Source organism: Myotis yumanensis, unplaced genomic scaffold, assembly GCF_028538775.1.
Source record: "Myotis yumanensis isolate MYYU_CA2020_CCGP unplaced genomic scaffold, mMyoYum1.0.hap1 SCAF_3, whole genome shotgun sequence".
Lineage (NCBI taxonomy): Eukaryota > Metazoa > Chordata > Mammalia > Chiroptera > Vespertilionidae > Myotis > Myotis yumanensis.
The window spans coordinates 8,348,953-8,362,702 of record NW_027223754.1 but is presented as its reverse complement, the minus strand read 5'-3'; the positions used below and the strand labels follow the sequence as shown (position 1 = coordinate 8,362,702).

The following is a 13,750-nucleotide window of genomic DNA, read 5'->3' as shown; positions in this document are numbered from 1 at the left end:
TTGGCTGCTGTCGTCTTTTTATTTGACAATCTAAGGGAAAAGAGGGCCATGCCCCTGACTAAATAGGGATTGCATGTTTTAAAAATTCTTGCGGCACACCAGTTGAAAATCACTGACCTCTGCTAACAGATTCCTAAAAAAAAAAAAAAAAAAAAAAGAACAAAAAAAAAAATCATATTCAAAGCCCTTCACATGTGTTCATATTGGTTAACATACGTCAAGGACTTCTCTATAATATCAAATATCCTTTTTTTTTAAGGCATTTTGATTTTAAAAAATCCAAACAACAACAAAAAACCCATATATCTCAAGGTGATGTGGCCCAAAAGGCAACCGGGAGGCCCTCTGGGGTCGATTGGCCACTCTAATAGGTGTGAGGTGGTGTCTCATTGTAGTTTTGCAATAAAAAATAATATTTTTTAATAAAAATGTTTTTTAAAAAGAATGTCATTTAGTAAAAATGACAAGGCCCTTAGTGAATATCTCAAAAGTAATTCATACATAAACCCTTCAATGTTTAGACTCCCCATTGTAGTTACTTACCTGTTGGAGTAAATAAATGACCCTTGTTTAATGTGATGCAGGAATGTAAGGAGCTAAAAAGAAAAAAAACAACAACAAGATATTGTCTGTTATGAACTTAAAAGAATAAGCCTGACAGTAACTTTTTTCCCTCAGGGATCAATATCAGAAACGAGTTTCCACCTCTGTGCTCCTGGCTTCCGTTGCTCTTGGTGGTAGTGACTCCCACGTGTGCAGCCAAGAGCTCTCTTGAGCTTCAGACCCCTATCTCTAACCTCTTAGTGGACACCTCCTCTTGGATGGATCCAAGTCCAAACTCCACACGTCTAAAACTGAACTCATGGTCTCTACCTGCACTGTCACATCACAACCTGTTCCTCCTCTGGTGTTTCTCCAGCTCAGTTATCTTCTTATAGATACGGAAACGGAGGCTTGGGGAATTATGTAAATCATCTGTAGCCACATGCAGCTAAGTGGCAGAGCTGGGGTTCAGTGTGGGTTTAGTTAGTCTAAAGCCCATGCTTTCTCCACTGTATTATACTGCCACTCAGACGGCTCTTGAGAAAAAGGGCTACTGTGTCACTGTTAGGTTTAAGCAATTCTAGTGTTTGCTGAGGACTTTTAAAACCTGTATTCTATATCAATAATAATGTTACAGTACACAGTATTTATATGGTATGTCCGTTTTTTTTTCAAGGTGTTTTTTATTTTCATTATCTCATTATCCTATGACCACCAAGTAAGCTGCAAAGCACTTATACACTATTTGAGAATTAAGAAAACTGAAATATTGAAGGTAAGGGGTTTTACCATAATGGCATAGCTGTGTAATGGTGGATATAGATTAGATTTAGTTCTCTTGACTTTTGGCCTGGTGTTTTTTTCCCCAGTATGCCTATGAAAAACCTGTTTATTTTCTTTATAAGTTTTTTTTACTGTAAGAGTTTACATCCAAGTAAAGCTAGAGAATTAATTTTAAGTTCTCAGACAAAATGCTGAAGATTTATTAGTACTGGTAACTTAATTGCTAAAAAAGCGGAAAAGAGAATAATAGGAAATAAGATAAAAAGTGTTATCTTATTAAAAAGTGTCTCATTAAATAACGGATTGTATCCTTTTATTTGTCTAAGTTTATGCAAGTGAAGAAAGGACACTCAACTGCAAAGTCCCTGAGATGCTATTCAAATTCAAGTACTTAGGAAATACAAATATCTGATAACTTCATTCTTTGAAGTCTATGAAAAAGCCATTTTTTGTTTGTTGTGCTACTCTTGATGGTGTCTATGCTTTGCTTTGTAATTATCAAGGAAGTATTAATGAAAATGGTGAAAAAAAATTTTGTGTTATTTTTTTATTGCATTGCTGAAAGAAAATATATTCCCCTCTTTTCCAAAAGTCAGCCGGGTTTTATCAGCTTTGCAAAATGATGAATGAATGCCTTCCTTGTTCATTATTATTGCTTAAGTCATTCTTATTTATGCCAGTAATTCAAGGATTATGTTTTGATTGTTCATGAGAGATGAAAACACTTTCTTGCTGATGAATAAACACTGCCACTTTTTAAATATTTGTATGCAAAATGCCTTTAAAGCCATGATGAAATGCTTTGCAAGAGCATTAGGAAGCTGTTTAGCGAAAGGCACTTTTTTCTCTACCTTTTCTTTCATGCTAAACAGTCCAATTGAAAGGCCTTTCAGAGTTAACTTGTTTAAGCAATACCACTGTTTTAGTGTAATGAATAACTTTTTATAGACGACAATCATGCACAATTCAGCGTCCCGGTATTTCTGTTTCTGTGCACCACCAATGCAGGGATTCTGGGGTAGAATCTCTTTCTTTGAGAAAGTGAAGCGATCAAAACCCTGATTAACCTCTGATAGTCACGTGGTGCTCTTGATCTGGAGGACTGCAGCAGTCACAAAGCGGTAATGGCAGCCATATGCTCGGGGTATTGTGGGTACGGGTGACTCAGATGTGAACTGGGGGTGACTGATGCGAACTCTATTTGTTCCAGGTTTGGTGTGGAGATTACTGATGAAGAGTTTGAGTTGCTACTTGACAGACTCCCCCTGATGAAGATGGACATGTCAGGTACTCTGATTCACGGCCATGTTTGATTCTCGGTACTCCTTTTCCACATTTTCTCATTCCTTAGTAGATTTCTGTTCTTGTTTTTAATACAGAAAATGGGCCTCTAAAAGAATCCAGATTATTTTAAGTTTCTCTTTATTTATTTGTATCTCATTTATCAATAGTTTATAAGTGACAAAGATTTCAAATAGCAGTGTTAACAAACTAATATTTAAATGTTGATCCATGGCAAATCACTTAAAAATAACATCTCAACAGCTGAAAAAGAGGACAAGAGAGGGGACAATGTGACAGAGATGACAAAGGGAGAGGACTGTAAACTGTGTTTGCAGACTTGGGAAGAGAATAGCTGTAAGTGGGAAAAGTGAGGAGATGAGCTTTCCTCAATGGCACTAAATACAATTTCCACATGCATGACCTGTTACTCCTTCACTTACCTCCCAAGTGCTATCCGTTTATAAGATTTCTTACTACCTTCCAAAGAGGTCCAACTATTGCCAATAGTTGTGTAAAAGCAGAGCAAGAATGCTTTCTAAATATTCCTAATTTGTATTTCTCTATCATGGGATTCAAGGTTTTACTCTTTTCCTAAAATCTTTGTATGTATTTTACAGAGTAGTTCAAGGCCTAAGTATTTAAAATTCTAATCAGTATTGTCCATTTTATTCCTCAACCACGTGGAGGGACATTGCAGTCCCAGGAATCTAATGTTTTTGGCTGAGACCCTCTTTCTAAAGATACTTTTTTTCTCCAGAGCAGTTTCAGGAAATGGCTGTGCTAACCCTGAACACCTCTGCTCTGTCCTCCAAATCCCAGGACTGGCCTCTTTACCATGAAACCCACCCGTCACTTCCTGTTGGCTCTTGATAGTGAAGGAGACAGTTATCAACCTGATTTGATGTGAAGGGCATGACAAAACACACACTCTCCCAAATTATTTTCCATCACACCCACCATAGAGCCTGAAATTGTCCCCTTAAGGGTCCCAGTTCTTTGAGTCAGAAGGAACTGACCCACAGAAGAAGCTGTTAAGATACTAATATCTCTGGGAAAGGTCATCTTTAATTTGTCATTCATTAATGCTTAGTTCAACATTTCCCAACTAGTGTGTCAGAGGAATACTAACTAGTTGCATAGGATGGTCAAAACTCTCACCATTAAAAAGGTTCCGTAGCCAAAGAAGTTTGGGAAATGTATTAAAGTTCAATAATTCCTTTCTTGAATGACTTCACATGGCCTTTAATATTGCTAGTGTATGTTGTGAATCTCCCAAAGAGAAGAAACAAGTACCAAGACAAGTAGTTTATTTCAAAGATGATCCCAGAAAATAGGGGTAAGGTGTCAGGGGAGTGAGATCATGGAAGCAAGAAAACCAACGCAGCAAGAAAAAAAGAAAACGCACGCAGGATGCATCAGGGAGCAGGTTACTGGGGGAGGACCTCTGGGAAACTGTCTGGAACCCACCTCAGAGCGGTGCCAGCTGAGGACCAGGACCCTGGAGTAGCTGTATCCACCACCTGCCACCTGCCATTGGGTGAGGGCGCCTTGTCCTCAGGCCGAGTCAGGGGCACTCGCAGGAGGAAGCCTCAGTAAAGGAGCCAGGAGACACTGGTGGGCCTTCTCCAACGACAGGCATCTGCTGTGGTGGGAGTCTGTCTACAGCGTCTCCCAAACTTATTTGACCTTTCATGGCGATATTAGAGGCCAGTGTTCGCAGAACATAATTTGGGAAGGCTACCTTATTTAGATTAAATTAAACTGTGAAATAGTTTTATCTTAGAGAGTCCAGCTCAGATGCCTGAGAGAATGAAATGAAGAAAAAGAGGGAGTTTTTTTTTAAAATGTGGAGGCTACAGAGAAAGAAAGACAAGCAGGACTCTGTAGGGGAGTTTCCTGAACATGCAGAAGGCAGCAGTGCAAGGGCACTTAGGGGGAAGTGTCAGTGCCAGGGTGAGGTGGCCAGAGAGCGGCGAGGTTGAGGGGTACTAAAAATAGAGCTGATGTTCCCCTTCAGTTTGGGGTGGATCATTGTTAATGACAGGAGACAATACTTTTAATTCTTTATATTCTTGATTTAAGACACCAAATAACAGTCTGTAACTTCATTGTTAATATGAACAAATGTCTCTGTTTATCTGATATTTGACATATCTCGTTATTATTCCCATTTTGCATTTGGGAAAAGGGATGTATAGAAAGATAAAGTGATTTAATTATATAAGCCAATGTCTGTTTTTTTTTATAAAATTCGTTGGAGGGAGGATATAAGAGTCTGTTCTCATGTGTTCTCTGAGCATAGCTAACATTTAAGGCCTACTAATTGGCACTAAATGTTAACTCATTTTATTCTTGCAACAGCCCTATTAAGTATTTTACATATAAGGAACGTGAGGCCCAGAATGTAAGTTGCCATTGTCACCCAGCCAGCAGTGGTAGCCAGGAGGCAAACCCAGACAGGCTGACTCCAAACCCACATACCTAACTGCACTCTGCCTCTCTGTCAGGGAGGAGCAATTACATCCAAGTTACCAGTAAGGTTACATATAGCCATGGAGCACATGACATAAAAGATTCAGAGATTCTGAGAAGTTCATCTGTTCTTGCCATTTGTTATTATTATTATGATTATTATTATTAGTAGTAGTAGGGGCCCAGTGCACAGATTCATGCACCTTGAAAGGAACTGTGGGCCGTGAGGCTGCGGTGGGCATGGGGCCGGTCTTGGCCCACCCTCTGCGCCCCCACTGGCCCCTCCTGCCATGGTGCCCAGTCCCCTGTCTGCCGGCAGCCCCGCTCCGCCACTGCTGCTCCCATGTGCTTATGGTGCCATCCCCACTCACACCCACTGATGGTGCGGAGTGATTAGGGCTGGCGTCAGCAGCTGGTGCAAGCAGGGCCGGCACCATCAGTGGGTATGAGCGGTGGCTGCTGCCCTGATCACCCCTCAGGAGCAGGAGGAGGTGGAGAAGCCCTCGGGCGATCAGGCCTGCTGATGTCGCCAAGTGATCAGGACCAGCACCGGGCACCAGCAGCAGGTGCGAGTGGGGCTGGCGCTGGCAGTGGGTGCAAGCAGCAGCTCCGGTGCTGGCAGCTGGTGCAAGCGGGGCTGGCGCTGGTAGCAGGTGTGAGCACTGGGTGGGACCACGGTGCACGGGAGCAAAGAATTTTCAGTAACCACAAGAGGCTCACCCCAATGACAGCAACCGGCGCCTTGCCTTGGTCTGGTGCCCCACTCACCTGTTCCACCATCCTGCTGCAGCCAACACCCGCCATGTTCCACATACACCCCCTGATGGTCAACACACGTCATAGTGACCGGTTGTTCGGTTGTTTGGTTGTTCCAGTTGTTTGCCGTTCAGTCTATTTGCATATTAGCCTTTTATTATGTAGGATTATTATTATTTAAGTCTGAATTGAAATTTTATGTAAGTACAAAATACCAGATTTCTAAGACCTAGTATTAATAAAAGGAATTTTAAAATATCTAGCCCTAACCGGTTTGGCTCAGTGGATAGAGCATCGGCCTGTGGACTCAAGGGTCCCAGGTTCGATTCTGGTCAAGGGCATGTACCTTGGTTGTGGGCACTTCCCCAGTGGGGAGTGTGCGGAAGGCAGCTGATCGATGTTTCTCTCTCATCGATGTTTCTAGCTCTCTATTCCTCTCCCTTCCTCTCTGTAAAAAATCAATAAAATATATTTTAAAAAAATAATAAAAAATAAAATAAAATATCTCAATGATTTTTATATTGATTACATGTTGAAATTACAATATTTTGGGTCTATTGGGTTACATAAAATATATTATTAAAATTGTACCTTTCTAAACCTATTTACAATTTTAAATTACTTATATGGCTTGCAATGTATTTTTGTTGGACAGCACTGAATTAGCAAATCTTTGTAGAGTAGGCAGCATAATGGAAGGAAGGAATTATTTCAGTCATTGACCCCAAGTAAATCAGTTCATATGGTCTCTGTGCCTTAGTATTCCTATCTATAAAATGTGATAGAAAACTTAAATTTTTCTCACAAATTTAATTAACAAATTGAGCAAAAGTACTTATGAATCATTTTACTGAATGTTTATAGAAGACTAGACAATTATTTGGGAAAGCATGAATAATATGAATAAACAGCTTATCTAGATTAAATATGAATCTGAGTATTTACTTACTGTTTTCTTTTAGCAAATGTGCAACTTTGAGCTCCAGACACTGAACCCAAAACAAAATATTTCTGTAGTGTGGAGGTTCACTGTCACTTCTGGCTTTACAATCTTATTTGAATAATAATCATTTACTTTAGTATGGGCCAATAAGGTGGCAAGGACAGGTATTGCTATCTCCATATTATAGATTGAAATTTTTTTGTTAATCCTCACCCAAGGATATTTTTCTAGTGCTTTTTAGATAGAGTGGAAGGGAGGGAGGGAAAGAGAGAAAGGGAAAGGGAGAGGGAGAAAGAGAAAAAAACATCGATGTGAAGGAAGCACATCAATTGGCTTCCCCCCTCATGCACCCCAATGGGTTCTGGGGATTGAACCTACAACCCAGGTACATGCCCTTGACTGGGAATTGAACTCTCAACTCTTTGATGTGAGTGCTGATGCTCTAACCATGGAGCCACATGGGCCAGGGCTCCATTTTACAATTTAAAAACAGACTCAAAATGGTTAAGATGCAGTGCTGAAACTTTTGGCTCTAAGGCCAATACTTTTCTCATTACACTTCCCAGGTAATGAAAATTATACATAATTTTTAGGTGTGATGGTATTCAGCTATGATTCCCTTTAGGATTGAAAGAGGGAAATATGTAAATGGGATGAGGTTAAAGCTTCTGTGCTTTGTTTTGACAGGATGTATTAATTTGTATAGCCAATTTTAACAAAAACCAGAATCCCAGAACTTTCACTCTGAAAGGGTCTTTTCTATTCAGGATCTTTTTTGGTTCCATATAAATTTTTTAAGTATTTGTTCTAGATCTGTGAAATATTCCATTGGTATTTTAATAGAAATTGCATTGAATCTGTAGATTGCTTTGGTTAGTATGGACATTTTAATGATGTTGACTTTACCAATCCACGAACATGATATAGTCTTCCACTTGTTCATTTCTTTCTCTATCTCTTTTATCAAATTTCTGTAGTTTTCTGAGTACAGGTCTTTTACTTCCTTGGTTAAGTTTATTCTTAAGTATCTTAATTTTTTTTGTTGCAATGGTAAACAAGATTGTTTTTTTAGTTTCTCTTTTTGAGAGTTCAATATTGGTGTCAAAAATGCCATTGATTTCTGGATGTTAATTTTGTATCCTGCTACATTGTTGAATTCATTTATTAAATCTAGTAGTTATTTGGTGGAGTCCGTAGGGTTTTCTTTTTTAAATATATTTTTATTGCTTTCAGAGAGGAAGGGAGAGAAACATCAATAATGAGGGAGAATCATTGATGGGCTGCCTCCTGCACGCCCCTTACTGGGGATTGAGCATGCAACCTGGGCATGTGCCATGACTGGGAATGGAAACTTGACGATGCTCAACACTGAGCAACACCGGCTGGGTATCTTTAGGGTTTCCTATGTACAATATCATGTCATCTACAAATAATGACAGTTTACTTCCTTCTTTCCAATTTGGATGCCTTTTATTTTTTCTTCTGTCTGATCGTTGTGGCTAGGACTTCTGTAATTTCTAACACTCTGAATCCTCTTGAAATATAATGGAAGGAGTCAACTTATCATGACAAAATTCCAGGCATTACATTATCAGGAAGAACAGGTTAATTGGTAGCTACTTTTATTATCTTTAAAAGGGGGGGGTGTAACTTATTTGAAAATACAGCTAAGTACATTCTTATCTATGATTACTTACATTCACATACTGGTTGTTTGTTTTTTTCAAATACTGTGATATGCCATTTACTATAAAATGAATTTCTTATGTTAAGCATGAGTAATTTATCCTTTTTAGATAATGAAAGAATGTATCAAATCTTTATTTGTGTTCCACCCATTAAAAAAGAAAATCCAAATAAAAAAATCTTATGCCTGGAGAGCTATGAAAAAAGACCCACCCATAGCTCTGCTCCTCAGCACAACTTTTGCAAGGATACAGTATGTTTGCTGACCTTAAAATGATTATTCTTTACAAAATTACTTGCTTTTTATACAGCTCTACAAAGTTCTTAATGTTTCATTGGCAATATTATTTAATGGAATTTTACAACTATATAAAAAGGTTACCTTTGCCTAAGAAACAGTATTTACTGTGTGTACATAGTTGACTGACAAAATTCTCTACCATCCAGCACCCTAATTAACTGACAAAATAAGCTTAATTTTTTTGTTGCAATGGTAAACAAGATTGTTTTTAGTTTAATACTCAAAGGGGATATTACGGGAATTTCCAAAAAGAAAGGACAAAAGACACACACACACACACACACACACACACACACACACCCTTTTGTGGCTGGAGACACAGTATTGGGGCCCTATCTTTAGGCACCTTGCAATAATTGCCAAATACAATCCTATATAATAAAAAGGTAATATGCAAATTGACCCTAACAGCCGAATGACCCAGGAACGACAGGTTGCTATGACACACACTGACCACCAAGAGGCAGACGCTCAATGCAGGAGCTGCCCCCTGGTGGTCAAGTGCACTTCCACAGGGGGAGCGCTGCTCAGCTAGAAGTCTCTCCCGCCTCCATGGCAGTGCTAAGGATGTTGACCTAAGCCAGGGGTGGGAAAACTTTTTGACTCGAGGGCCACAATGGGTTCTTAAACTGGACCGGAGGGCTGGAACAAAAGCATGGATGGAGTGTTTGTGTGAACTAATATAAATTCAAAGTAAACATCATTACAAAAAAGGGTACGGTCTTTTTTTTTTTAGTTTTATTCATTTCAAACGGGCTGTAGTTTGCCCATGGCTGAACTAAGCCATTAGTTGGACATCCCCCAAGGTCTCCCAGGCTGCTAGAGGGATGTCTGACTGTCAGCTTAGGCCTGATCCCCTGGGGAGCGGGCCTAAGCTATCAGTCAGACATCCCCCAAGGAGTCCTAAGCTGAGAGAGGGTGCAGGCTGGGCTGAGGGACCCCCCTGAGTGCACGAATTTTCATGCACTGGTCCTCTAGTCTGTATATATAAAAACCTAAGTGACCATTACGACCAGATGACCCGGACGACTGGACAGTAGCTATGATGCGCACTGACCACCAGGGGGCAGACGCTCAATTTAGGAGCTGCCCCCTGGTCATCAGTGCGCTCCCACAGCCAACTTCCCATGGCCAGGCAACCTCCCTCTGTCCCTCCCCCCACAGCTGGCCAGCCCTGATCAGCCCCGATTAGGACTGGGTGAGATGGCCGCAATCATCAGCCAGGCCGAGGGACCCCACCATGCACGAATTTGTGCACCGGGCCTCTAGTTTAGTGATAAGAAGAATCCTTTCAGTGATGAAAAAATACTTGTAAGTCCCATTGAAGTACTGCTTTATTTTAACTATACATAAGAAATTACTTAACCTTTTGCTATTTCAAATATATTTAATACTAATTTTTAAAGATGCAGTGCCTCCCTCCCCCACCCAATATAATTGCATCATAGCTTTGAAATTAAGCAGAAAAACAAGCAAACAAACAAGAAAATCCAGTGCTAGTGACAAATATACAGTGAATTCACTTCTTCATTCTTGGTAAAGACTGAAACCAATTCTCAGGACCATGAAAAGGTAGAAATTCACCTATTTTCAAAGATTTGTTTGTAGACTATGCAGCAACTTAGTTGTCTTTCCTATATTCAAAATCTGCCCCCACGACCACCGCTGCCACCACCACACCCTTGGCCACCACTGAAACCAAGACCTCCTCTGCCTCTGTACCCCCACAGCCCCGGTTTGGACGAAGTGGGATTCCAAATGTTTCAGCATTTAATCTTCTTCAGGCCAGCTTGGTCTCCGTTCTCTCTTATCACGAGAAGTATTATCGAAGAAGGATTTAGTTTTGTCATAATAGCAATTAGGTCCAAGTTGATCTTCATCTGCGTTTCCTTCATTGTTTTGAGTATCAGCTCCTGAGTCTCTTTTATCTTCACCATTTACAGGCTTCTCCTGTTTCTCAAGTTTATCTTCCACTTTCAACTTAAGTTTATTATGAAACTGTGTCTATTTCCTCCTTGTTAAATTGTGCATTTGCACGTTCAAAGTCTTTCTCAAATTTCATAGCACCATCTCGCCGAATACCAATCTCCCCTGCCACGTCAGTGACCCCTCACCTTCTCCTTGGAGCTGAAGGAGCACCTGGAACTATTTGTCTCTTGCTATCATTTCTGAGTGGCTCATTTCTAGTCTTGAAACGGTGTGTATTTCAGCTCGCCTGTGCTCTTGATTGTCCATTGCTTTTTGGCTGGTAGATGGTAAAAGCCTGGTTGATACAGGGCTCCTTCTCCCAACAGGTGCCAGAGCTGGTAAGTGGGCCGAGGCGGTCTGCACTACTTGTCCCATGGCAAGGCTTTTTCTCAAAGGATCTGAGGGCTTGAACGACCTCGAGACAATTGTGTTTTAACAGATCTTGTATCCCATGCAAAGGCAGAACCAACTGCACTACTTTGGGCCAGGGTACCGCTGTTTGATGCTTCTGTTCCAAAGGATGTCAAGGAGCCTCCAGCAACACCAACAGCACCAAACTGCTGCCTGACTAATGACCTTGGACTGAACTGACTGTACCTCAACACCCTGCCAAAAGGTCCATAGGAACCCACTGGCTGGAATGAAGAAGTAGATGAGCCTAGTGAAGACTGAACGGTAGCTGTGTCCTGAGGCCAAGAACATTGCGGTTTTGGAGGCTCACAAACAGTGAAGTCTTTAACATCACTCCACGGAATAGAATAGAATGTATTCAGAGGCTTCATCTCGGGGTAATAGTGGATGATCTGTTGGTCTGTCTTCTGTACCAAAGGAACTTTTACGAGGGCTACGGTGGAGTTCTCAGTGTAGATGGTGTAGAGCAGTGGTTCTCAATCTTGGCTGCACATTAGAATCACCTGAGAATCTTTTTAAAATCCTGATTTCTGGGCCTCCTCCTCCGAAAATTCTGTTTCTTTGTTACTAATGTTGTGGCCCCACCCCATAACCAAGAAACAGAATTTTCGGAGGATGAGGCCCAGAAATCAGGATTTTAAAAAGATTCCCAGGTGATTCTAAAGTGCAGCCAAGGTTGAGAACCACTGGTGTAGAGGATGCCCTCCGTGCAGATCTCCGCTTTGGAGATAAGGCTGATCTTGCTGCAGATGTAAGAGGTGCCCCCACTCATGGTGCCACCCCACTATGGCTGCTTACAGAGAGGCAGATCTGATGCCGCTCCGCATGCCTGCTTGCTCTGTCGGCGTCTATAGCAGCCACCTCAGACCCAGTACATTCTTATAAATATCTAACCATTAAATAAGTATATGTAAAGTCTAAATAACAGATGGAGATGCTCTCATCATCTTCTCCCAAATCTAGCTTCAAAAATAGCCGGTCCATTATTAATTTTAACAAGGAAGAAGACAGCACATTGGTCCTAACATTTCTCATAAATTGCCATAGTGTTCTTTATATTAAGCAGAAAATAGCCTATATAGAGAGCAGAAAATAACCTTTAATATATTATATATATACAATTTATTGTGTGTCCTTTATAGCCATATGTTGGTTAAGTGTATATATTTATCAAAGATGTCACTTCTACTAAAATGACGTGTCATTTCTGTAAGAATTTTTGGTAAATACTAAAGAAAAATTGATTTAGAACAGTGATCTTCTCCAGAGATATTTGTTAGGAAAGTCAGATTTTTTTCATATCACAACTTCATTGTGTGGTGAGAGCATGGTTTATTATGTGGGATAGAAAAATTATCTATGTAGTCTCATGAATATGGGAGAGTGTCCGTAAAATTATAGTAGGTATTGGTTTTGTTTGCATTTGTTTTGGATAGCAGAGAAATGGTATCACCTTCAAATATTAATAATTCTTGGAAAAGAAAATAATTAGGTCAGGATGGTGGTGAGTGTATAGTTTCTTTATCATTGTCGAGTACATTCACCATAAGTCATTTGAAGTGTTAATGTAAACATGTTTATCCTACACACATAATTACATAAAAATCACAAACATATTTCTTTTTCATAAAAGTCACTTTAATTACATTAAGGGGAAGTCACCTATGAGTAAATTAGTTTGACCCTTAGGGGAGTCCCACAGTGTCGTGAGCCATAAAATGTTCTCTGCTGAAGAGTATTTGAGTCTTGTCAAATGGGGAAACCACTGCTATCTCGGTGTTATAATAAAGGAAGATTTTGGAAATTTCTTGACAAATTCTCTAATTCTAAGCATGTTATCTGAGAGCAAGAGGACAGTATTTGCAAGTCAAATGATGGAAGAATCTATTGTCCGACAATTAAAACATCTTCTCTGAGACCTACCGAACTAACCTTTGTGTGGTCTTGCTCTCAGATGGAAATGGTTCCTGGGGACAGTTGACAGCATGAATTTTGAGATGACACTAAATGTGTGTGGGAACTTGCAAAAACAAATCTAAAAAAAGATTTAGGATCAGGGTTTTCTTTGCCACTTTTTTACCATGATGGGGTGGGAGTGGGAGCTGGGGCCGGGGCTGGGGGAGGCTCCAGAGGGAAGGTGACATGAGAGATGCTGGTAAAAGTTAGTCCTGGTCAAGCCTGGGGTGAACAATGACACAGTGTTGTTGTGGGCTGCCTCCACGACTTAGATATTCTTCCCATGTCAGTATAATCACTACTGGGAGGTAGCTCGATGAAGGATTACCATATCATTAATAGTATCCATGACTTTTGTTCAAAGGCGACTTGTGCAATGTTGCCTTGTGGATGAAGCGCCGTAATCCTCTGAGCCGCAGCTGTAGAAGGGAGGCTCCTCAGAGCCGCCCACACTGACTTCCCTGTCCTCTCGGATCAGTTCTAAAAAACAGACAGAAACAACGGTCAACTCAAAGCCAAAAAAAAGAAACATCCATTCTACATTTCCACATTCATCTCCAAGCTTCAATCCCTGCCAGTGTCTCCCATTCATCTCTTCTCTAACATCCAGATCACCACTCGGATGGTGGCCAGATTAAAGGGGAACA

General features: G+C 40.5%; 1 pseudogene; it reads right to left on the bottom strand.

Annotated features, from left to right (window-relative positions):
• Positions 1 to 10,358: 10,358 nt before the first annotated feature.
• On the bottom strand, positions 10,359 to 11,919 carry LOC139004834 (protein LSM14 homolog A-like; annotated as a pseudogene).
• Between the last annotated feature and the right edge of the window lie 1,831 nt (positions 11,920 to 13,750).